Raw genomic sequence first — 27,495 nt, forward strand, 5'->3', positions numbered from 1 at the left:
CTGGGAGCTGAGGCTCGGGCTTCAGTCGGATCGCAGGGAGAGGACTGGGGTTAGCGGCGTGAACACAGCCTGAAGGGGTTAGTGCACCACAGCTGGCTGGGAGGGAGACCGGGAAAAAGTCTGCAGCTGCCGAAGAGGCAAGAGACTTTTTCTTGCTTCTTTGTTTCACGGCGCGCAAGGAGAGGGGATTCAGAGCGCCGCCTAAACGAGCTCCAGAGACTGGCGCGAGCCGCGGCTATCAGCGCGGACCCCAGAGGCGGGCGCGAGCCGCGGCTAACAGCGCAGAATCCAGAGACAGGCGCAAGCCGCGGTTATCAGCACGGACCCCAGAGACGGGCGTGAGACGCTGGGGCTGCTGCTGCCGCCTCCAAAAATCCTGTGTGCGAGCACAGGTCACTCTCCACACCGCCCCTCCCGGGAGCCGGTGCAGCCCGCCACTGCCAGGGTCCCGTGATCCAGGGACAACTTCCCCGGGAGAACGCACTGCGCGCCTCAGGCTGCTGCAACGTCACGCCGGCCTCTGATGCCGCAGGCTCGCCCCGCCTCCTCCGTACCCCTCCCTCCCTCCCCGTGGCCTGGGTGAGCCAGAGCCCCCGAAGCAGCTGCTCCTTTAACCCCGTCCTGTCTGGGCGGGGAACAGACGCCCTCAGGCGACCTACACGCAGAGGCGGGTCCAAATCCAAAGCTGATCCCCAGGAGCTGTGCGAACAGGGAAGAGAAGGGGAAATCTCTCCCAGCAGCCTCAGAAACAGCGGATTAAAACTCCACAAACAACTTGATGTGCCTGCATCTGTTGAATACCTGAATAGACAACGAATCATCCCAAATTCAGGAGGTGGACTTTGGGAGCAGGATATATTAATTTTTCCCCTTTTCCTTTTTTTGTGAGTGTATATGTATATGCTTCTGGGTGAGATTTTGTCTGTATAGCTTTGCTTTATAATAGCTTTATTTTACTTCACTATATTATAGCCTCTTTCTTTCTTTCTTTCTATTTTTTCTCCCTTTTACTCTGAGCCGTGTGGACGAAAGGCTCTTGGTGCTCCAGCCAGGCATCAGGGCCGTGCCTCTGAGGTGGGAGAGCCAACTTCAGGACACTGGTCCACAAGAGACCTCCCAGCTCCACGTAATACCAAATGGCAAAAATCTCTCAGAGATCTCCATCTCAACATCAAGACCCAGCATCACTCAATGACCAGCAAGCTACAGTGCTGAACACCCTATGCCAAACAACTAGCAAGACAGGAACACAGCCCCATCCATTAGCAGAGAGGCTGCCTAAAATCATAATAAGGCCACAGACACCCCAAAATACACCACCAGACGTGGACGTGCCCACCGGAAAGGCAAGATCCAGCCTCATCCACCAGAACTCAGGCACTAGTTCCCTCCACCAGGAAGCCTACACAACCCACTGAACCAACCTTAGCCACTGGGGACAGATACCAAAAACAACGGGAACTACGAACCTGCAGCCTGTGAGAAGGAGACCCCAAACACAGTAAGATAAGCAAAATGAGACGACAGAAAAACACACAGCAGATGAAGGAGCAGGGTCAAAACACACCAGACTTAACAAATGAAGAGGAAATAGGTAGTCTACCTGAAAAAGAATTCAGAATAATGATAGTAAGGATGATCCAAAATCTGGGAAATAGAATAGACAAAATGCAAGAAACATTTAACAAGGACGTAGAAGAACTAAAGAGGAACCAAGCAATGATGAAAAACACAATAAATGAAATTAAAAATACTCTAGATGGGATCAATAGCAGAATAACTGAGGCAGAAGAAAGGATAAGTGACCTGGAAGATAAAATGGTGGAAATAACTACTGCAGAGCAGGATAAAGAAAAAAGAATGAAAAGAACTGAGGACAGTCTCAGAGACCTCTGGGACAACATTAAACGCACCAACATTCAAATTATAGGGGTCCCAGAAGAAGAAGAGAAAAAGAAAGGGACTGAGAAAATATTTGAAGAGATTACAGTTGAAAACTTCCCTAATATGGGAAAGGAAATAGTTAATCAAGTCCTGGAAGCACAGAGAGTCCCATACAGGATAAACCCAAGGAGAAACACGCCAAGACACATATTAATCAAACTGTCAAAAATTAAATATAAGGAAAACATATTAAAGGCAGCAAGGGAAAAACAACAAATAACACACAAGGGAATCCCCATAAGGTTAACATCTGATCTTTCAGCAGAAACTCTGCAAGCCAGAAGGGAGTGGCAGGATATACTTAAAGTGATGAAGGAGAAAAACCTACAACCAAGATTACTCTACCCAGCAAGGATCTCATTCAGATGTGATGGAGAAATTAAAACCTTTACAGACAAGCAAAAGCTGAGAGAGTTCAGCACCACCAAACCAGCTTTACAACAAATGCTAAAGGAACTTCTCTAGGCAAGAAACACAAGAGAAGGAAAACACCTACAATAACAAACCCAAAACATTTAAGAAAATGGGAATAGGAACATACATATCGATAATTACCTTGAATGTAAATGGATTAAATGCTCCCACCAAAAGACACAGGCTGGCTGAATGGATACAAAAACAAGACCCATATATATGCTGTCTACAAGAGACCCACTTCAGACCTAGGGACACATACAGACTGAAAATGAGGGGATGAAAAAAGATATTCCATGCAAATGGAAATCAAAAGAAAGCTGGAGTAGCAATTCTCATATCAGACAAAATAGACTTTAAAATAAAGACTATTACAAGAGACAAAGAAGGACACTATATAATGATCAAGGGATCGATCCAAGAGGAAGCTATAACAATTGTAAATATTTATGCACCCAACATAGGAGCACCTCAATACATAAGGCAAATACTAACAGCCATAAAAGGGGAAATCGACAGCAACACAATCATAGTAGGGGACTTTAACACCCCACTTTCACCAAAGGACAGATCATCCAAAATGAAAATAAATAAGGAAACACAAGCTTTAAATGATACATTAAACAAGATGGACTTAATTGATATTTATAGGACATCCCACCCAAAAACAACAGAATACACATTTTTCTCAAGTGCTGATGGAACATTCTCCAGGATAGATCATATCCTGGGTCACAAATCAAGCCTTGGTAAATTTAAGAAAATTGAAATTGTATCAAGTATCTTTTCCGACCACAACGCTATGAGACTAGATATCAATTACAGGAAAAGATCTGTAAAAAATACAAACACATGGAGGCTACACAATACACTACTTAATAACGAAGTGATCACTGAAGAAATCAAAGGGGAAATCAAAAAATACCTAGAAACAAATGACAATGGAGATACGACGACCCAAAACCTATGGGACGCAGCAAAAGCAGTGCTAAGAGGGAAGTTTATAGCAATACAAGCCTACCTCAAGAAACAGGAAACATCTCGAATAAACAACCTAACCTTGCACCTAAAGCAATTAGAGAAAGAAGAACAAAAAAACCCCAAAGCCAGCAGAAGGAAAGAAATCATAAAGATTAGGTCAGAAATAAATGAAAAAGAAATGAAGGAAACAATAGCAAAAATCAATGAAACTAAAAGCTGGTTCTTTGAGAAGATAAACAAAATTGATAAACCATTAGCCAGACTCATCAAGAGAAAAAGGGAGAAGACTCAAATCCATAGAATTAGATATGAAAAAGGAGAAGTAACCACTGACACTGCAGAAATACAAACGATCATGAGAGATTACTACAAGCAACTCTATGCCAATAAAATGGACAACTTGGAAGAAATGGACAGATTCTTAGAAATGCACAACCTGCCGAGACTGAACCAGGAAGAAATAGAAAATATGAACAGACCAATCACAAGCACTGAAATGGAAACTGTGATTAAAAACCTTCCAACAAACAAAAGCCCAGGACCAGATGGCTTCACAGGTGAATTCTATCAAACATTTAGAGAAGAGCTAACACCTATCCTTCTCAAACTCTTCCAAAATATTGCAGAGGGAGGAACACTCCCAAACTCATTCTACGAGGCCACCATCACCCTGATACCAAAACCAGACAAAGATATCACAAGGAAAGAAAACTACAGGCCAATATCACTGATGAACATCGATGCAAAAATCCTCAACAAAATACTAGCAAACAGAATCCAACAGCACATTAAAAGGATCATACACCATGATCAAGTGGGGTTTATCCCAGGAATGCAAGGATTCTTCAACATACGCAAATCAATCAATGTGATACACCATATTAACAAATTGAAGGAGAAAAACCATATGATCATCTCAATAGATGCAGAGAAAGCTTTCGACAAAATTCAACACCCATTTATGATAAAAGCCCTGCAGAAAGTAGGCATAGAGGGAACTTTCCTCAACATAATAAAGGCCATATATGACAAACCCACAGCCAACATTGTCCTCAACGGTGAAAAACTGAAACCATTTCCACTAAGATCAGGAACAAGACAAGGTTGCCCACTCTCACCACTATTATTCAACATAGTTTTGGAAGTGTTAGCCACAGCAATCAGAGACGACAAAGAAATAAAAGGAATCCAAATCGGAAAAGAAGAAGTAAAGCTGTCACTGTTTGCAGATGACATGATACTATACATAGAGAATCCTAAAGATGCTACCAGAAAACTCCTAGAGCTAATCAATGAATTTGGTAAAGTAGCAGGATACAAAATTAATGCACAGTAATCTCTTGCATTTCTATACACTAATGACGAAAAATCTGAAAGTGAAATTAAGAAAACACTCCCGTTTACCATTGCAACAAAAAGAATAAAATATCTAGGAATAAACCTACCTAAGGAGACAAAAGACCTGTATGCAGAAAATTATAAGACACTGATGAAAGAAATTAAAGATGATACAAATAGATGGAGAGATATACCATGTTCCTGGATTGGAAGAATCAACATTGTGAAAACGACTCTACTACCCAAAGCAATCTACAGATTCAATGCAATCCCTATCAAACTACCACTGGCATTTTTCACAGAACTAGAACAAAAAATTTCACAATTTGTATGGAAACACAAAAGACCCCGAATAGCCAAAGCAATCTTGAGAACGAAAAATGGAGCTGGGGGAATCAGGCTCCCTGACTTCAGACTATATTACAAAGCTTCAGTAATCAAGACAGTTTGGTACTGGCACAAAAACAGAAATATAGATCAATGGAACAGGATAGAAAGCCCAGAGATAAACCCACACACATATGGTCACCTTATCTTTGATAAAGGAGGCAAGCATATACAGTGGAGAAAAGACAGCCTCTTCAATAAATGGTGCTGGGAAAATTGGACAGGTACATGTAGAAGTATGAAATTAGAACACTCCCTGAGACCAGGCACAAAAATAAACTCAAAATGGATTAACGACCTAAGTGTAAGGGCAGACACTATCAAACTCTTAGAGGAAAACATAGGCAGAACACTCTATGACATACATCACAGCAAGATTCTTTTTGACCCAGCTCCCAGAGAAATGGAAATAAGAACACAAATAAACAAATGGGACCTAATGAAACTTAAAAGCTTTTGCACAGCAAAGGAAACCATGAACAAGACCAAAAGACAACCATCAGAATGGGAGAAAATATTTGCAAATGAAGCAACTGACAAAGGATTAATCTCCAAGATTTACAAGCAGCTCATGCAGCTCAATAACAAAAAAACGAACAACCCAATCCAAAAATGGGCAGAAGACCTAAATAGACATTTCTCCAAAGAAGATATACAGATGGCCTACAGACACATGAAAGAATGCTCAACATCATTAGTCATTAGAGAAATGCAAATCAAAACTACAATGAGATATCATCTCACACCGGTCAGAATGGCCATCATCAAAAAATCTAGAAACAATAAATGCTGGAGAGGGTGTGGAGGAAAGGGAACACTCTTGCACTGTTGGTGGGAATGTAAATTGATACAGCCACTATGGAGAACAGTATGGAGGTTCCTTAAAAAACTACAAATAGATCTACCATACGACCCAGCAATCCCACTACTGGGCATATACCCTGAGAAAACCATAGGTCAAAAAGAGTCATGTACCAAAATGTTCATTGCAGCTCTATTTACAATAGCCAGGACACGGAAGCAACCTAAATGTCCATCGACAGATGAATGGATAAAGAAGATGTGGCACATATATACAATGGAATATTACTCAGCCATAAAAAGAAATGAAAGGGAGGTATTTGTAATCAGGTGGATGGAGTTAGAGTCTGTCATACAGAGTGAAGTAAGTCAGAAAGAGAAAAACAAATACAGTATGCTAACACATATATACGGAATCTAAGGAAAAAAAAAAAAAAAAAAGGCCATGAAGAACCTAGTGGCAAGACGGGAATAAAGACACAGACCTACTAGAGAATGGACTTGAGGATATGGGGAGGGGGTGGGGTGAGATATGACAGGGTAAGAGAGTGTCATGGACATATATACACTACCAAATGTAAAATAGATAACTAGTGGGAAGCAGCCGCATAGCACAGGGAGATCAGCTCGGTGCTTTGTGACCACCTAGAGGGGCGGGATGGGGAGGGTGGGAGGGAGGGAGATGCAAGAGGGAAGAGAAATGGGAACATATTGTATATGTATAACTGATTCACTTTGTTATAAAGCAGAAGCTAACACAGCATTGTAAGGCAATTATACTTCAATAAAGATGTTAAAAAAAAAAAAAAAGAAGATGTGGTTCATATATACAATGGAATATTACTCAGTCATAAAAAAGAACGAAATTGGGTCATTTGTTGAGACGTGGATGGATCTAGAGACTGTCATAAAGAGTGAAGTAAGTCAGAAAGAGAAAAACAAATACCTTATATTAACGCATATATGTGGAACCTAGAAAAATTGTACAGATGAACCGGTTTGCAGGGCAGAAATTGAGACACAGGTGTAGAGAACAAACGTATGGACACCAAGGGGGGAAAGCGGTGGGGGGATGATGGTGGTGGTGTGATGAATTGGGTGATTGGGATTGACATGTATACACTGATGTGTGTAAAACTGATGACTAATAAGAACCTTCTGTGTAAAAAAATAAAATGAAATTCAAAAAAACCTTGATAGAAATCGCTCTCAATTAGATAATTATTCAAAATATTACAAAATCTTAAAGTAATTATTAAAGAGGTATGGCAGTTCACTGAAAGAAAAATACGTCTCAACTAAGTGGTATTTATTTCCTGAATGTATGGGTGGAACAATAAGAAAATTATAAATGGGTCTAATTAATTTATAGTAGTATATTAAAGGTTAAAGGAGGGAAATAATATAAATTATATAGGAGATACCAAACGAGGCATTTTGAAAACATCAACATCCATGTCTGATGTTAAAAACTGTTAGTGAGGTAAGAATTGATAGTTTCTTTCTTAAGCGAGCATTCAGTTTAAAGATAAAACACTAAACATATTCCTATTAAGAATCTGAAACAAGACAAGGATGCTGACCGTTGCTACAACTGTTAAAAACTGTTATTGAAATAGTAGCCAATGATGTTAAATGAGAGAAATAAATAAAAAGTATAAATATTGGAAGGAAGAGTTATTGCTACCATTTGCAAATTTTATGATTATTAACCAGAAAATACAAAGCAAACCACCCCAAAACTATTATAAATAAGATAATTCCATCAGATTACAAATATACATACAACAAGTGTACTATGTATAAATAATTATCAATGAGAAAATACAGTAAAAGAAATGGAAGAAAGCAAACAAATGAAACAGAACAAAACAAAACAAAACAACCAAACAAAATAAGAGAAAACACCTATGAATGACTTAAGTGAGAACTTAAATATTATATAAAGAAAACTTTAAAACTCCGCTGAAGGACTTAAAAGGAAGGCTTGATGATATAATACCCTAAGTGTAACAATTCTACTTGAAATGTCTTATAAATTTAATGTGACTTTTTCTGGACAACCAGAAAATCTAGTTTTCTTATGAGAGGAAAAAAATAAGGGAAAATAAACATGTGAGAATAGCTTAGCAAATTCCGGAAAGAAGGTTAGTAACTCAGGACTAGCCTTATACGATATTAAAACTTGGCCATCCAATATGGTAGCCAGTAGCCACAAGGGACTTTCTGAAATATAAATTAATTAAAATACAAAAAATAAAAATTCCACTCCCAGTCACACAAGCCACATTTCAAGGACTCAGTGTAGTGAGTTGCTACTGTACTGGACAGAGCAAAGAGAGGGCAGTGCTCTATTAAACATATTACTAAGCTTTAGTAATGAAAACAGGTTAGTACTCAAGAGGTAACAGTTAAGAAATGAATTGAGCCCAAAATTAGATCCAAATAAGGTGGGAATTTGTAGATTGTGATAAAGGCTGTGTTTCAAAGGTGAAGAAAAGAGAGGCTATTTTTTATATGATGTTGGGTCAACTGACTTACTGTTTGAAAAAACACACAGCTGGGTCTTAATCTCTTTGTTTACGTCCACATACATTCCAGGTAGAACAAAGATTTAAATGTAAAAACAAAACTAAGCAAACCCCCTTAATGTTCTAGAAGAAAGGATGAGTGAATTTATCTGTAAACTTGAAGTGTGGATATTTGCAATGCATATAACTGACAAAGGGCTAATTTCCTTAATTTACAAAAAGCTCATACCTATCAATAAGAGACAACCAAAACAATTTTAAAAAATGAGCAAAGAGTGTAAATAGGGACTCTATAAGAAAATAAATACACGTGGCCAGTAATCATATGAAGAGATACTCAACCCCACTCACCACAAAAGAAATACCCCCAAATATTGATATTTTAGTGTATATTCCTAAACAAGAGCATTCTCCTGCATAACCACAATAACGCACCGAAATCAGGAAACTACCTTGAAACATTAATACCATCTAATCCTCAACTCCATTTAAATGTTTCCAGTTGTCCCAATGACATTCCTTATAACAAATGATCCAATCCAGAATCACATGTTGTATTTAATTTTGATGTCTCCTTATTCTCCTTCAGCCTGGAACAGTTCTTTGGTTTTCCTTGACGTTCATGACCTTGACATTTATAAAGATTACAGACGAGCTACTTTGTAAAATGTTCCTCAATTTGGGTTTGTCTAATATTTCCTAATGATTAGATTCAGACTTTACATTTTGGCAAGGCTACCACACTGCCTTCTATCAGGTGGCATATGACTTTGATTTGTCCCCTTAGGGTCATGTTAACTTTGATTAAGGTAGTGCCTGCCAAGCATCTCCATGGTAAAGTTACTCTTCTTCTCTTTGCAATTGATGGTATTTTGTGGGGAGATTCTTGAGATTATGTAAAATACAGATCCTTGTCAAACTTTTATTCACGTATTTATGTATATTAGTATAGATTCATTAATTCCTGTTTTTTCCCATTGGGCTATACTTCATTTTAATACCATTATTTATTTTGATGCTCTGTTTGTTCCTAGGTTGGCAGGTGAGGGCCCTTTCAAGCAGGCATCTGGGTCCCTTGCACATGTTCCATTTTTCCTTAAGCTCTTTTTTCTGTTTCTTTCTCCCTCCTTCCCTCTCTTTGTTCCTCCCTCCTTCCTTCTCTCTTTCTCTCTCTCTCTCTTTCTTTCTTACTTAGCTCTCTTTATTGCTCATCTTGTACTTTCCCTGCCTTAGTCCTGGAATCAGCCGTTACTCCAGCCATTACTCTAAGGAGCACTGCTTCCTTTTTGTCGAAACCGGTGTTTAAAATCCAAAATCTAGGTACTAGTTGTGCTCACTGCTTTTGCGGTGCCGCTACTCCCAGGCCTCTCAGTGGCCAGTGCTATAGGCGCACACACACATCGCTACAACCACATTTATTTCTATAGCTATCTTGACGTATGTTGAAAAATCTGAGTTCACACCAACATCTCTAAATCTAATCCAACAGCACATAGTCCATTCTAATTGTCTATCTTTCCACTTTTTTAGCTTCCTCTGCTCCCATTGCCCTTTTATTTATTTATTTGCTCCACCCCTGCATGTAACCAGTCTCCACTGCCACCCTTGCCCTGCACCCCACCACTCCTTTGGCACGATGCCCTTCTTGTCACTCTGTGTTCCAATCCCCTTCGCAGGGCCATTGGCGTTGTTTCCCACCATGTGGGTGCCCTTCCCACTCTTCTCAGGCCCTGACGCCTCTCTCCGGACCATGGCTCCTCCCAGAGCGGGTGGACGCTGACTCTGCCGGGCCTTACCTAGCGGCCTGGACCGAATCATTGGAAGAGGAAATACTCTCTCGTCCTGCAGCTCCTGTTCGCTTATTTCCCTATTTCCCAGCCAAACTTGAGAGGACTGCAAAACCAAGAGGCTCAACCATTTCAACTGCTCATACATAGTAACTGTTTTTGGGGGGAAGGAACTAGGAAGCCACCTTTTATTGTAATAGATAGCCATATTAAGCAAAATGTTTTCATGAGTTATTTTATTACGTGCAACGGATTTAAATACTGAAAATCACGGCAAATTTGTTCTTGTCCAAAGACTTTTTTTTTTAAGTTCCATTATATAGACATAATGCCTGGATTTAAGTTATGAAAATAATCAATCAAATATGGTAAAAGTGTAAATTCTCATGAATAAAAGTTACCTGCGAATGTAAGCCTTACATGTCTGTGTTGCTGGTGGATAGGATAAGGAAAAACATTTTGATCATCGTGGTAAGTTTTAAAACAATATTTAGATTGACCTTAGGTGTCTGTTCATCTAATCCATAAAATGGACTCTACTATGTGGAAAATATTACTGAAACCAAGCATTAATGTTTTCATTAAACCGACGATAGAATAGTACACACAGGATTACAAAATGTTCCTGCAAAAGGTGAGGTGGTCGCACAATTTGCACATAAGCATTTCAGGATCACCACATTGCCTGGAGGAGAATTTCTAACTCTGTCACAAAAAGGTCAGCTTTAAGTGTTGCTGTCATAATGACACTGTTAACAGCCAAAGGGATTTTTTTAAAGAGAGAAAGGTCTGCGATTAGAACCTATCATGCAAGCCTAAGAGAAAAAACTTAGTATCATCAAATAAGGCTCCAGTGAAGTAATAAAGACTTTTATTAAGTCAGTGTTACTTGATGGAAGACATTGTTACATCGTAAGCAGCTTTAGGGCTGTGTACAGTCTGATTAAATAAGGCATAGAACTGCCCAGGGTCAGAAGAGGTGACAGGGTTAGCATTTGGACTCCTGAAATGAAACACCTTCTTTTCCCCCCAGACATGGTTCACTGACTTAAACAGCCTGCTGTTTCTTATTTAATATGTTCTACACTTGGCATTATTCTAAGGAGGAAATTCCTTTTTAAAAATTCAGGGTTGTGACCCTCAGTATAACAAACTGGGTGCACCATGAACTGATATTGTTTTATACTCAGCATAAGTAAAGCAACAGATACATATTTCACTGAGAGTCTACTCTTATATCCAGTCATTTAATGGCTACTTTAATATACACTAACCAATTGAATCCCCTCAACATACCTCTGCAGTAGATTTCATCTACGTGTTGCAGACAGGGAAACTAATGCTTAGAGTTTACTGCCCTCAGCCTTCAGAAATGGATTCACTCAACTGGGGGCCAGACCTTCCAAGGCCATGTCTAGGGCTCTGGTGGTCTCTCCTTTATTCTTGGTGGAGATATTTTTAATGAAGACTCTCCAATGGATATTTTCTGTCCTCATGTTCAATAGTTATTGTAGACCACTGAGTACTTGGCATTATATTACATTCTATGATATTGATGTTGTGCATTATGGAATGAATAGGACTTTGGTATAAAAATATTTAAACTTCTTCAATAGTTCTTCTATAAATACTTGAGAAGAAACATATATGGGTCCCAGATAAAGTCCATTAAGAACAGCAAATTAATACATTATGCTGGCCTTCCTTTACAGTCTCATCATAATTGTCTGTTTACTCATCTGACTGCTCTGTTATCTTTAATAGTATTTTTTTTTTTTAATATGGAAGAATAAGCTATGACTCATGGGTGTCACAAGCACATTTCACAGTGGAGACATTGCCAGTAGTTACATTAACAAAGCATCTGGCCGAGAACAGGTCTCCCAACAGAAACAGTCTGATGTTCTTAGAGAATTTTAGGTGGCTTGGACCAAGGGACTGCATGCATTGGTTGTGGAATGGAGTGTTGATTTTAACAGACTGTCTTAGACTTGGTTTACTGCTGAGTCACAGTGGCTTGTTCAAGAAAAATAACGAATGTGAAGGTTTATGTTTTTTAGACATATGAAATAGCCTCAGACAGTTTTCAGTTGTTAATTTAAAATACGATATTTCCTTTGTGTCATATGCTTCATATCAAATTATAGTTTGAATGTATTGGAAACTTGTTCAAGTATTAACTAGGTTTAGCCATGTTTATTTCACACATTACGAAAAAAATCAATATGAAGGAAATTTAAAAACTCAGTAAAGTCATAATATTCCTTTAGAATAAACATCATGTAGTAGTTGTCTCATTTTGTGCTATCCTCATCTGTGAAATTAGGTAATCCCTGTACCATAACCTGTCAATATTAACAGTTATTTGTTGTTTGTACCAGTCAACCTCTACTTTATACCCAACCACTCACTGTAGTTTTTTTTTTTTGTTTTTTTATTACAGATTTAGGAATTGATTAATGAAATACAAAATGCTACATCAACTTACAACTACTTTCAACCTTGCCCACCAAAATCCATCTTCTGGTTCCTCTCAAAGTTCCACTTTCACAGTGAGGTGGTTGTCACATTAATACTGATAAGATGCTCTATTTCAGGGCCACTCATCACATTTGCTGATAAATGCTAACAATAGTTCTCTGTGTACTTCCTTTACTACGTATACCCAGCTCCTTGTCAACAGGGAAAGGTGTCAGAAAAATGTACCTAATATTGCTCACAACCTTATTTAGTAAATGAATTTGAGCGCTAGGCTATAGATTACTTTGACTTGTGCTTCTATTTGTAGCTACTCTCAAATACAGCTTGCCTCGCCACTCCTATTAGATCTTTTAAAGAAAGTGTAGTACAAAAGGGGAAAATTGTAATAAATTAGGAGAAAAATGTCCTCTCACATTAGCTAAGATTCTTTTCTGCTTACTAATTTAACATTAGACAAATATTTTTAATAGAAAGGTGATTTTTCTTCTTTTTCTCCTACTAACATTGTAACATCAATTCTAAGAGGTGCTAGTTCACACAGTGTGAGGTGGGTATTTATATTAATGAAATACATGTCTAGAACTGTTTCTTTCTCCAAATTAGTTCACGTTTGATTCCACACGAAGAGGATATATATTTTTTTGGATTATAGGTAATAGTGTAGTATTCTTTTTGGGAGTCAATGCAATAAAAACCTAGGAATCTATATCAAAAAGATGAAATCCAAGGGTATGATCAGCCCAAACAGTTTAGAAGCCAACAGCATGCCAAAATTAGCTAAATAAAATGTATGATTTGTTTGTTTTTTGACCCAACTTATTAATTAATATAGAGAAGATTCTAATTTTTAACATACTCTAACATTCTTTTTATTTATTTTTTATTTTATTTATTTATTTTTATTTTTTGAAGCTAAATTTATTTTATTTTATTTTTTATATAAACAGATCATTTTAAAAATTTATTTATTTTTGGTTTTCCAACATTTTAATTTTATTTTAAAATTTTTATTTTATATTGGAGTATAGTTGATTTACAATGTGTTAGTTTCAGGTATACAGCAAAGTGATTTAGTTGTACATATACATATATCTATTCTTTTTCAGATTCTTTTCCCATATAGGTTATTACAGAGTACTGAGTAGAGTTCCCTATGCTATACAGTAGGTCCTTGTTGATTATCTATTCTACTTATAGTAGTGTGTATATGTTAATACCAAACTCCTTATTATCCCTCCCCCCACCTGTCCCCTTTGGCAACCCTAAGTTTGTTTTCTAAGTCTGTGAGTCTTTCTGTTTTGTAAATAATTTCATTTGTATCATTTTTTTAGATTCCACATATAATTGATATCATATGATATCTGTCTTTCTAACATTCTTTTTAAAAGGAAACATTTAGCTTCAGTTTTGATCTCTGCTGTTTTCTTTTTTAAATTTATATACTGTGAAAAACCACGACTATCACCATCACCTTCATCCTGTCTTGATGGAATGGACCATATTATGCCTTAGGAAAAGAAAAGATTAGAAAAGAGAAAAAAAAGCTCAGAAATAGCCTATGAATAGAAGTTATTTCAATTCTTTAGAGTATTTGCTTTATTGAGTAAGTAAAGCAGAAATAAACTTTGGACTAAATTATGCGATATAAGCTAGCTTACGATCAGGATAACCCCAGTTTAACTACAGTGGAATTCAAATTGGCTATTAAGTTATGCTATGTAGACAGTGGCAATATGTTACACAACTGTGAAGAGAAAAGGAAGCACCATCGACAGTCTGTGGCCCCAAACAGGCCACTTCCATATGCTCTCCAATGCCTGACAGCTTTGCAGCCCAAGTCCCAACTCCTTCTCAGCGACATCCATATGGTATCCACAGATTGAGAGGCTTGCCTTTTCTAAGACAGTCAAGTCTCACTTGGTATTCTATTGCACCGAATATTTGTGAACAATGATTCATAATTTTATTGCAAAAATAAGATTATGGGTACTAGGTTATTCCACCTTCTTCAAGGAGACAGTTACGGATCCTGACAGTCATATTTTAATTTTGTAGAAAAATTAGTTGCATGCATTTTAATCTAATATAAAAATGGATCAGGCTACCATCTATGCATTAGGTAGTGGGGAGTCCGAAAATAAGAAAAAAATGTATAACTGGGCTTCTATGTGATTATTTCGATGTGTAAACAGAAGGGAGTTGAATTTAGAGGAAGTGTTAGATATACAATGAGCAAAAATGTAAACAAAGGATTTTTTTCCAGAATGACAATGGATTTTAGTATTTCTTGAGGTTTATTCACATGTTGCAAATTTTAGGCCTTACACATTCATTTTTTTGCTCATTGAACATTTGTTGTTTTCAGATTTTTTGAAACCCTGGGCATCACCTTTTTCAACTGGCAAAGACAATAGGCAGTGGTCATTCTTTTCATTTCAGCTGAGAGATTAACCATATTCTAAATTATAAATAAAAGGATAAGAGTACAGAATACTTTTTTAAAAGGACAACCTGCTTTCTTAGTAGGCGATAAATACTATTTAGACAATCGATTATAGGAAATGTGTGTTCTTACGTTGGTAAAAAATTTTTTTCATTTAAAGAAATTTCTCACTTTTTACAAAGCTTTTATTTTTAAACAGTCAGAACATTGATATGTTGACAAATATTTACAATTTGTGAAAGAAAAACATAAAATCCTGGAGAAACATTCGACACAAACCAAAACGAGCTGACAGTAAACTGAAAATGCATAACATTAGTTAAAAAAAAAATGAGTGTGACATTTCACAAATTGGAAATAACAAAAGCAGATATTAGCACCTTCTCTCAATGTAACTTCCTAAGTTAAGAATTTATTTTGCATTTCTTTCTCTACATAGGCATTCAACCAGATCTGGATTTGAAATTACTTGTGACATAGCTTCTTATTGGAAAACTTAAGGGACAGCAAAAACATAACTTTTTCCTTTGGTCCATTCCCCCAATTATACACCTCTCCAAGGGTCTGAAAAAACATTGTGTTTTCCTTATATATCCCTCCTCTTTATAAATCCCTCCATCCCTCTTTTCTCTCCTCCTCTTTGGCATGTTAATAATCTTCTACTTCCTCCTTTTTTAGCTACTAATAGCCTGCCTCGGTTTTTTGGCTTTAGGATCTTCCTATTACCTGGTTCAGTATCTCCTAGTTCCTAGATGTTTCATGCATTACTGCCCCAGGTTCCTAGTGTCCCACATGTGATTGGTAGGGGTAAGGAAGAAGAAAAGAGGGTGCGGTTCACAGATGGGGTATTTCATCTCTGTCAACGTTTTCACCTATACATATAAAAAAATGCACATGCAGAAAATGTTAATCCAAGGGGAAAAGATGAGAATTTTTGTATTGATACATATAATCTTAGAGAAAATTGAATACTATGATAACACAAAGGTGGATCAGAATTTATAATAAAAGAACTTGAAACCCCAATAATCTATCAATTACCTATTAAAATATATAAATTCTTCCGGAGGATAATTATCTTGAGGCCAACCTAATGTTAACAGTCCTACCTCACAACTTTTTACAAATACATGCAAACACAGTATTGCCTGTGCTCCCGAGTGCCTATGAATGAAACCACGAAAACGAAACTACCCTTTAGGGATGAGAAACTCCCCAAGCTATCACAGAATTCAAATTAGATATCACTCCATAATTTTAGTTCGTTTAAAACTTAATCATCATTTTTCTTAGAAATCACTATTTATCATGAACACAGACTTTTTAAAAAATATTTATTTATTTATTTATTTATTTATGGCTGTGTTGGGTCTTCGTTTCTGTGCGAGGGCTTTCTTCTAGTTGCGGCAAGCGGGGGCCACTCTTCATCGCGGTGCGCGGGCCTCTCACTATCACGGCCTCTCTTGTTGCGGAGCATAGGCTCCAGACGCGCAGGCTCAGTAGCTGTGGCTCACGGGCCCAGTTGCTCCGCGGCATGTGGGATCTTCCCAGATCAGGGCTCGAACCCATGTCCCCTGCACTGGCAGGCAGATTCTCAACCACTGCGCCACCAGGGAAGCCCCAGACATTTGTTTTGAACTATTTGCACATGCAGTCTATTTTCACCTTACAGGGACTAATTAAAACATGATCACACCTCACTCAGGTATGAAATGCCTCAAACAACTGCATCCCAATACGACTGGGGAGCACTGCAGAAGGCATGCACCCCGTCATTTGCAGCGACCTGCATTAACTAGGAAGAGCTCTTACACGCAGCACCTAATGGACAGGTAACTTTTCTTCATTTTATTTTCAAAATAATTAGTCTTACGAAGCTCCAGGACCACAGCAGTGTTGGTATACCGCCTGCGGCCCTTTCTGTCAAGTTGGTGACACAAGTATATTCGTAAGCCCAGAGTCTGCTGCGATCGTCCTACGGTTTCAGAAGGAGCAGAACTAACTTTTCCTTTAGGCCCTGGAAGTGCGATGGACACTGAAACAGTTGTCATATGAGCTAATGAACTGCAGGAGGAAAAGCATCAACCAAAGACCTGAAGCAAACAAAGTTTCTTTCCTCATCAAAATAAATCTTCAGAAAAGATGCGTTTGATCCACAGTGAGGGTGTTTCCTTCATCTCAAATTGTTTAATCAGCTGGTTTTGAGCGAGTGACAATCCTGGGTCGGCAGGAGGGAGGGGCAGAGGGAGACGAGGAATGACAATTACCCACCCACTCTGGGGCTCCCAGTTGCGGCAAACAGGTATCAGAAGGCGCTTATCCCCGTGGGCACCCCAAGACTTCGTGACTCCCCAGATTCTTCCTTTTGGAGATTTCACTCCACAGCCCATCAAACAGACTAGAGATGAAAAGGTGCCCATGGATGAACTCTCGCAGTCAGATTTGGGATCCTGGCCTCTTATCCACTCCTTTAGGATTCTTTATTCACAGCCCCAGACAAAAGTACTTACTGAGGCTTTTTCTCACTTATTCATGAGATTTAGGCAAAGTTGCATATTTGTATTTCATTTTTTGATATGAATTGCTTAAATTGCAGGCTGGGAGTCAATCCAAGTTTTACTTGCTAGAAGCCTCTCTAGGTTAGCTTAGCTTACTCTTTCTCATTTCAATATGAAAACCATCATTACAACTACTTCTCTTTGAACTCTGAGAATGGAGAATTCTGAAAATTTGACAGTTGGTGGCAATTTATGTAACTTGTTCTATTACTGCTGGCAGAATGTGGGAAAACATAGGAATGAAACTCTGAATCTATAATGTACATACACATCTATACATATATATTTATATAGCTTTTTAACAGCAGTGGAGAACATAAATGGCAGCGCGTTGGGGCTGGAGAGGGACTCCTATCACACACTGCATGAGGCTGCCCGTGCAGCCAGACTTAATTTTTATTCCTTAGTTCCTAGTTATGTCTAACTGTCAGGCAGTGGGCACTCGGAGCTCCTGCCTCCCCCTTCTCTCCTCTCCGCACCTCCCACCTGCGCCCTGGCGTGGGGTCCACGGGGACGGCGCTCCTCACCGTCTCCCTCGTCCACGCCCGTCTTCTGAGCTACAGACCCACCCGTCCAGCTGCCTCCCGAGCCTCCTCGCAGGCCGGCTGAAACCCCCACATCTGCTCACGATGTTCGTTCCCTCCGCCTGGATGCCTCTCCCTCTGCTGGCTATTCCAGCTCTTCCTGTCCCGCAAAGTCCAGCCTTAATCCCACCTCTGGGAAGCCTCCCAGTTAGGACTCCCAGTTACCACCAGACTCCAGTGCTTCTGCCTTGCCCTCTGCGTAGCTTCGTAGGCACATCTGCCTCCCCCAGTGAGCCAGAGGCTCCTTAATTAGAAAAGAGTAGAAATGGCGACGAACAGTTGTAACATGATTTGGATCCATAGGGGCCTTTGCAGACATTTGACCCCTGTAGAGCCCCTCGAGGTAGGTTAACATTCCATCTTGCAAATGTGAAAACAGAACAGATAGATTAACTGGTCCCAGGTTACACAGGTGGCATGATAGGGCTGAGGCTGGCAAGTGGGCCCCTCAAGCTCAGGCACTGTGCCCAAGTGTGAGGCCTTGGCTTGTTCCTGTCTCCCCAAGGACCTGTAGCCGCCAGTGAATGCTTGTTGAGTTGAACTGGGGAAGGAGGTGGACAAGAAAGGAGTTAGTGGGCTTCCCTGGTGGCGCAGTGGTTGAGAATCTGCCTGCCAATGCAGGGGACACAGGTTTGAGCCCTGGTCTGGGAAGATCCCACATGCCGCGGAGCAACTAGGCCCACGAGCCACAATTACTGAGCCTGCGCGTCTGGAGCCTGTGCTCCAGAGAGGCCGCGATAATGAGAGGCCCGCGCACTGCGATGAAGAGTGGCCCCCACTTGCCGCAACTAGAGAAAGCCCTCGCACAGAAACGAAGACCCAACACAGCTATAAATAAAAATAAAAATAAATAAATAAATAAATTTTAAAAAAAACAAAAAAAACCCCCACCTCTCAAGGGCTGAGTAAACTGCCCTGTTGGATGTAGTTATTAAAAAAAAAAAAGAAAGGAGTTAGTAAGCTGAGTGGCCTAATCCCACCCCAGGCCCGAAGGTCAAGAGGAGAGCCTCCCTACACAGCTAGACCCCCATGCGGCTCCCAACGAGGGGCTGAGGGGGGTTCTACTCCACTGTATCCTCTACAATTCCATTTCTTTAAGAGATTGGGACATAAATGAATGTCTGTAGACCATAGGACTAAGAAAGACCCAGTTGTGAAACTATCGACAGTCTAGATTTCCTGACTCCTTTTAAAATTTCCATGTACTACTAAGAATTAATAAAATATATGTACTCTAACGCAGTGGAAAATGAGTTTGTGAAAAACCTTTTTTGTAAATTAAAAGTTTTCACTAATTTTATTAAAGTATTCATAGTTTCTTAATGCTGCTTTAAAAGTATCTTCCCATACGTTTTTGTCTCTTTAACTTTCCTTATAATTATTTACAAATTATAAGGTAAGAAATAATAAATATCATTTATAGAAAACGCATACTCTACAAAACATATGAAAGCCTGCTTACAGGAGGGTTAGAAATGTCCAGAGAGAACCCAGAGGACAGGACACCGCTGAGAGGCAGGGCCCACATTCTGCCAATCCATCCCAGACCCTGGGTTCTGGGAGCTGGGAGTGGGCCAGTTTCCGGGTGTCAGCTCGCTCAGGAGAGCAGGTGAAGAAGGGCATCCCAGGGCAATGAAATATAAGAACAGGGGGACCATCCACCCCGAGTTTAGCCATGAAAGGCCTGTGTCCTGGGAAACTTCTCAGTCCTGAGCAAACTGGGATGGTTGGCCATCCTATTAAAGAGCTATTCAAAACAAGGATCATAAAAGAATGTTAAAACCATGGAGGTTTAGTTGTCATTGGTTTATCCATTATTATTATCAGGTGTCCTCACTTTGAGCACTAAAAGGTTAAAATTTGACGTTGCTTAGAGAAAAGACTCTTGCTGCAGTTCTATCAATACATCTGGAATGCGGCTCATGAAATTCAATCCTTTTCCCTCTCCTACTCATGGCTGTGTGTTGTTCGGAAAGTATGCATGAACTTGGAAGTATGTGACACGTGCCCACATTCATACCCTTGGCGTTTCAAGTCCAAGGTTAATGCTATTTGCCTTAGAGTGAGGTCAAGCAAACACTATAGATCACGGGGTCACACATCACATGGACACGCGGACAGGTGCATGTGCGAGTCCTGGGTGGGTCTCATCCTGAGCAGGTGCCTCTGCCCCAGTATATGGTTTTGCTCTGGGAGAGAAACTCCCTTCTCAGGTGATGTCAGAGCTTCTAGGGAAGTAGCAGGCCTAGGACTTTTCCTTCTCCACAGTAGAAAAAAAAAATAGTCTCATTTTTTTTCCATTTTTTAAAAATAAAAATTATATGCAGACTCAGAACTGGAAACAGAGGCAGATGAGTAGAAGATTCCTCTGGTTCTTAGTCTTTATCAATGCAAATTTCTTCTCTTTCTGCTCTTCCAAGCATCAACATCTCTGATAACATATTAATGTTAAAAAATGATCATTGTCATTATCTATTCTTTAATGGCCAAATGTTTTGTGTCCTTAGGCAAGTCTCTCAGAAAGATGCACATACTATAATGCCACCTAATAACATTTGAAATGTATAAATATTACTATATACAGGAATATAGTAATATAGATATATGTTACCTCTAATCCATATGTATCCCTAACTTTATATGTGTGTATAGATATGTCTATATATCTGTGTGTGTGAATACACGTATATACGTATGGACGTACATGACAAGCTGAAGAATCACACGGAACAGTGACCAGCTCGGGGGCCAAAGAGGAGACGGACGAGTTCTGGGAGGAGTTCAGGGGACAAGAGCTGCACCTCCTGCGTCCTTCCGCAGTGACGTTTCAGTCTGGCCACGTTCTTTATCCCCTCGCTCCCCACACTGTACTCCTCTTCCCCAAGATGGTGTTAGGTGCCAGAGCAGCCCCAGGCTTGACGGTTCAAGGTGAGGCCTTTCGGGCTACACTGCTTGGGTCTGAATCTTGGACCTGCCACTTTCTCCCTGTGTGAACATGACCTAGATCTTTAATCGCTCGATGCCTCAGTTTCCTCATCATTTCCATTATAAGGTTGTAATGAACCATGAAGGAATGGAAACACAATACTGCTTTTCACTTAGAATGCGGCTTTGGAGCCTTTGCTCCAGTTGAAAGCCTGATGACAGTGAATTAGAATTGCTGGTTCCAACTGCCAGGATCAGACTGCGATTTAGTTGAGGCCAGGGGACATCTCATCACTCTTATTCTTTAAGCGCTCAGAACCAAAGGTATTTAACATTATTGGCGTGGATTTATTTATTCCTTCAACACAGGGTTATTAAGCCCTTCTTACTGCCAGACAGTGTGGCGGATGCTGGGATTCGCTAGTGAGCAAGGCACACACAATTCCTGCAGTAAAATGATTAGGAACGGGGACTCTGGCGCCAGACTGCCTAGAGGTGTGTCCTAGCTCCAATTCCCAATGTGTGACCTTGGGCAAGTTACTTAGCATCTCTGTGCCTCACTTTCATCCTTTGTAAAGTGAGGATAACACTGCTATCCACTTCATAGAGCTGTGAAGATTATGCGAGAAATCACATAAATACGCAAAGAGGAAGGACGCTCACGGCAAGTGCCTGGTGCATGCTAAGCACTGTGAAGATGGTGCTCGGATTTATTTTTTTATTACCATCCAGGTATTTGATACTGTGTTTTGAATGAATGATTAACAAATGACCTAACTCTGAAGATAATATTTTCTAACTACTGAGATATCTTGACTCACTATACTAGCAAAAAAACATTTTTCACAATCAAAACAGGTAGTGTGAATTATACTAAAAATCTGAAAATCATTTTCATGAATAAATAATTCCTCTCATTTGGTTAAAACATGTGCTACATTGAAAGACCAGATTCAAATGGCTATTTCAATAAGGAAGGTATATTACTTGATAAAAATTTTTCCATTAATTCCAATTTCCCTCAAGGTATTAGCATGGAAAAGGAGAAAGTCATACAGAAAACCCATATCGAGAAACCTCTTCCTCTGCAATAATAATAAAGTCTTACATCCTTATGCTGTATATTGTAAGTTTCAAAATGCTTTATATGACACCACAACTTTGCATTTTTTGATTTGTGCATCTCACATGAACTGGAGAGCTATTCTTTTTAATTTCACTTGGATGTGGCTAGTTCTATGTTCCTTTGAAAGATAAGATAGCCCTTGCTCTGAACCGCTCCCTTAAAATGGAAGATAAGGAGAAAAAATTTAAAATAAGAATAGAAAATAGCCACCAGTTTCATAAGGACAGAGGTGACTGGAACTCTGTTTTGATGATACACCTCTAGGCAAAAGCATTTACAGATGGTATTTTTTTCTCCTTAATAGCCAAAGGTGATTTCAAAATAGATTTGTACAGCTGAAAGCACCAAAATTTTTCACGTAGATGAGAACTGATTAGCACTAATGGAAAAGCAGTTATAACTGTATTTGAAGGAAAAGTTTCTTACTGTGAAAAAGATTAAATACCCACTAATTAGATATGTATTTCTTTTTTCTGGTGGAAAGGAAACTGTTGATGATTTTAGGTTCAAGTTTTTTTAAGTTTCAGTAAAATAACCACAAATTCAATTTATTTTTATCTACTTCAGTTTTCTCCCTTCCTCATCTTTCCCATTTATATTTTCTACCCTTTATCCATTTGCCAAACCACCTTCTGTCTATCTATCAACCTGTCTGAATATCTGTCTGCCTATCTATATGCCTGCCTATCACCTATCTATATCTATCTATCTATCTATCTATCTATCTATCTGTCTGTCTGTCTGTCTGTCTGTCTATCTATCTATCTATCTATTTATCTATCTATCTAATCTACCTATCTATCTATCTATCTATCTATCATCTGTCTCTATCATTTAAAGAAATATAATAAGGTCAAAATGGCGGCAAAGGGAAGAGTAGAACAGAGGGAAGGGAGTGCAGGCCTCAGAGTTTTTGATAGTCAGGTTTTTCTTAAAATAATTCTCCTCAGCTGTTGAGCTACATGTAGCACTGGTGTAATAATAGGAGTCCCTTATTATTTCTGCTTACCATAAAATTGTTTCTAAAGTGTACTTCCAGGAAATAGGGGGGAAATATTTTGTGGACCAGAGAAGGAAGTTTCATGGCATTGAAAAGACTGTGTAGTAAGGACACGGAAAGGTGGGCAGAGGAGGGCCGTTCAATGCCTTTCTTCATTGGTCACATGTCTGAATAGATTTCGTGGTTAAATTTGTAATGTAACTACAACCAAACTCAAGGGACAGTCTCAGAAATGTGGATAGAGTGGTGTGTGTAGTTAAAATTTTCTTTAGCAGCACTCTCTTTGGATTGAATGGCTTCTAGATTATGTTGAAACTTAAGGAATTACAAAGGAAAGCAACAATTAGCCAACACAACTTGTAGTTGATTATAGGGAAATATGAAAACAATCAAATGTCATTCAGTCATCTATGTGGGGTTGAGAGGACCAACGCATCCCTGAATACTGTCTTTATTGTGCTTTGATTGTTACCTTTGAAACGTGGCCTCATTTTGAACACAGTGAGGGCTGAGGGGGAGTAGAAGTGGGCTCCCTCTGGAGGTCAACTCCAAATGAAGACGTGAGTTGGAGAGGACCAGTCTCAGGAGAGAAGGCTCACGGCGGGGACATGGCTCAGCAGCCAGCAGACACTAATGTAGAGGAGAAACACTTGAAATATCTCCAACGCCTACAATGTGCATTGATGACAATGAAGTGTAGGTATGGAGGGAGGAGGGAGGGAGGAAGGAGGTAAAAAAGAGAGGAGAGAAGCAGAGTAAAGAACAAGGAGACTAAAAGTGAGGCAGGGCGTGCTTGATCCTGAATTGTCAGCCTAGTTCCCAGTGGCCAAGTAGGCATGCGCATCTTAATTCCCATGACTCATTTTAGTAACTCCAGACTACTTGGACATTGATGTCTTTACAAATAGGCTATTTGGATGAGTGAAGCAAACATGGCCTAAAAAAAACCACCAGCCTCTTCGGTATAGGTATGCCTCTATGACAACCACACATTGTGCAAACTCAGGCTGCCCTCCGTCCAGGCCAAAGAACAAGCGGCAGCAATGACCACATGATGGGCAGGCAGCATGAGGCTGAGAGCACCTCAAAACCGGAGAACCACCAGCCTGGAGGTGTCTGGGAGTCCCTGGGGGCCCTGCTGCGGGAAAGAAAGACTGAGATAAAGACAAAGACATGAAGGGAGGGAGGGAAGAAGAGAGGGAGAGAGGGAGAGAGAGCTAGATACTAAAAACCCAAGTTCTGGGACACCAAAAGTAAAAACACAGCCCACTATGGACGCCAACCATGGAATCTCTCTATACAGAAAGAAGACTAATCTGACACCTTAAGGGAAAGTGAAGCTGGAGGCAGAATCCCAACCGCAGGTGGCCTTATTTGTTGTCCAATCTGACTAGTATTAAGAAACAGTCTGCTACATATATACAATGGAGTATTATTCAGCCATAAAAAGAAACGAAATTGAGTTATTTGTAGTGAGGTGGATGGACCTAGAGTCTGTCATACACGGTGAAGTAAGTCAGAAAGAGAAAAACAAATACCGTATGCTAACACATATATATGGAATCCTAAAAAAAAAAAAAAATGGTACTGATGAACCTAGAGGCACGACAGGAATAAAGATGCAGACGTAGAGAATGGACTTGAGGACACGGAGAGGGAGAAGGGTAAGCTGGGATGAAGTGAGAGAGTAGTATGGACATATATACACTACCAAATGTGAAATAGATAGCTAGTGGGAAGCAGCCGCATAGCACAGGGAGATCAGCTTGGTGCTTTGTGACCACCTAGAGGGGTGGGATAGGGAGGGTGGGAGGGAGACGCAAGAGGGAGGAGATATGGGGATATATGTATACATATAGCTGATTCACTTTGTTATACAGCAGAAACTAACACAACATTGTAAAGCAATTATACTCCAATAAAGATGTTTAAAAAAAAAAAAAAAAAAGAAACAGTCTGCTAATCCAAAGTGGATTTGAGAAAGTCTCTGATTTTTTCGAACATGTCTAGAATACGCACAACATTTGAAATACATTTTAATTTGAAATATTGTAGGAATGCTTTCAAAATATGATGTGCTGGTACAATTTTTAAAAATTATCTTTGAGGAAAAGTCATCAAATTAAATAATACAAAGTAAAAAACTGAAATTCCTCAGCCAAAAGCCCATGCGTCCGCATCTCTCTTTGGAGTTTTCCTTCTGGTTCTCAGGGACAACTTCATTTTGCACGTTTTGGGCACAATATCTAGATTCCTAAGCATTGTCTGTCTCAGAATCCCTGGGGAGAACTGCCTTGTTAATAGTTTTCCATACTTTGTATGAGAATTTAGAGCAATCCAAGTTGAAAAAGGTAAAAGTATGGACTTCGACCTTGACTCCTCACATTGTCTCAAAAGTTCAAATCAGTCCTCGTAAACAAATCGAGAACAAAATGGGAGCGTTTTCCTCTAGGCATCTGAAAGACTGACAATCGTTTTTTATCCTCTCAATCTAAGTGAAGCTTTGTGGAAATGGCTAGAGCAGCATAATATATGCTATAATTTGATATTCATAAAAATATAAAGCAGCACATTAAGACTTTTTGTAGATTCCACCACCAACTTAAAAAATGAATATTTTTAAATTGCCCCAAAGTTACATGCCAAATGTGCTGGAAATATATTTTATTTCTTTGTTATAAGTATTCATTTGAATTAAAGCCTTCAAATGTCATATCAAGCAACACTGTAAGTTTTTAAACTAGGAAAGACAAAGAGCTCCTCTTGATTATGTGAAAAAAAAGATTTTTTTTCTTTCTCCCAGGCTTTGGGATCAGGTTTGTGAATTATAGAATAGGAAGTAGTCTTGGGCATTTGGAAAATGCGGATCCCAGGAGTGAAGAAGTGTGTCAGATCCTTTGTGCAGCAGGAAATCTAGTGACAGCCACCTGCTGCAGAAAGTTACAGATGTTTGCACCTGTCTACCTCTTGACAAATGTTCCCAACACACCTGACCTGGGAACCGACAGGCATAACCATTTTCCTAAAAAGGTACAAACACACTAAAATAAAATACATTTTCATCAAATCTCAATATAGCTCCTTATAAGCCATACATGCTGGAGAAATCTAGCTTTATATACTGTAATAAAAAAGTATTTGAAATGAAATGAACATCTTAATTCACGCCCATCTTGAGACATACATACCGAAGTTTAAATGTTTCGAAACAAGGCAAAAAAGACATTTTTATGGTTGATAACAAACTACAAATTTGTCTGGGGAAAATAATCATTCCATGTTTGACAAAAGAGCTGTGATAAGAGATAAAAAACACAGCATTCACTGTCTAAAGAACCAGAGGGGGAAATACAACTTGTCCCCAATCCCACATTTTCAACTATGTGTGCTATGATTACAGTTATAAACAATGGATACTGTGTCAGCATGGAGAAAAACAAACAATAGGTCTTTTTCTGAAAGTATCTGTAGGAAGAACATACAAACTAGTCAACAAGGGGACAGAAATAATCCTTGTTTTCTTTGTAAAAATAATACTTTAAGATTCACTTGCAAGAATGTTGGTATTCTTTTCCACTGAGCATTTTATTTTCCTCATTCACGATAGAATTTTTCCCAACTTGCACCTGGTTTGACCAACAGTCAGTTGGCTTCTGAGGATTCTCCCTGTGTATTCCCTGCAAGCCCCAGAGACCGTCGACAGCTGCACAACTGTGCTTTCTTTAGTTATAAAAGCAAGCCTGTGACACCCTTTGCTTGATTCAGTTAAAAACTGAATTAAATGAAACCAATTCAACAAATACTCCCTCAGTGCTTACTGCCTTGAAGGCACTGCTGGTTTAGGAGGAGATACGTAGAGAGAAGAGAGAGACATAGTCTTCAAGAAGCTTACAGTCTACTTTGGGGTACAGGACAAGCCTAACATCGGCAAGACAGAATGTACATTTCATAAGGGAGACAATGATGAAGTGTCACATTGGTTTAGAGGAAAAGAGATGGGTGGAAATGTTGTCGGATAAGAGAAGGGGTCACCTGAGAACAGCCTCCAAGCACAGAGGGTTTTGTGGTTGGAGGTGGGAGTGGGGAGAAGGCGGCCTTCTGTCGCTGGACAGAGTGAGAGCAAAGTGTGGAGTGCAGACCACAGAGGAGTCATCAAGAATGAATGGAGGCCAGAGTGCCCGTCTGAGAGGAGAAG

At 39.4% G+C, this 27,495-nt stretch overlaps 1 protein-coding gene across 1 annotated transcript in view; it reads right to left on the minus strand.

Moving 5' to 3' along the window:
• Positions 1-27,495, minus strand: part of PACRG (parkin coregulated) — a 514,981-nt gene that overhangs the window by 85,772 nt on the left and 401,714 nt on the right. The window lies entirely within an intron of this gene.

The sequence above is a fragment of the Eschrichtius robustus genome, chromosome 9 (genome assembly GCF_028021215.1).
Source record: "Eschrichtius robustus isolate mEscRob2 chromosome 9, mEscRob2.pri, whole genome shotgun sequence".
In the NCBI taxonomy this organism is placed as follows: domain Eukaryota; kingdom Metazoa; phylum Chordata; class Mammalia; order Artiodactyla; family Eschrichtiidae; genus Eschrichtius; species Eschrichtius robustus.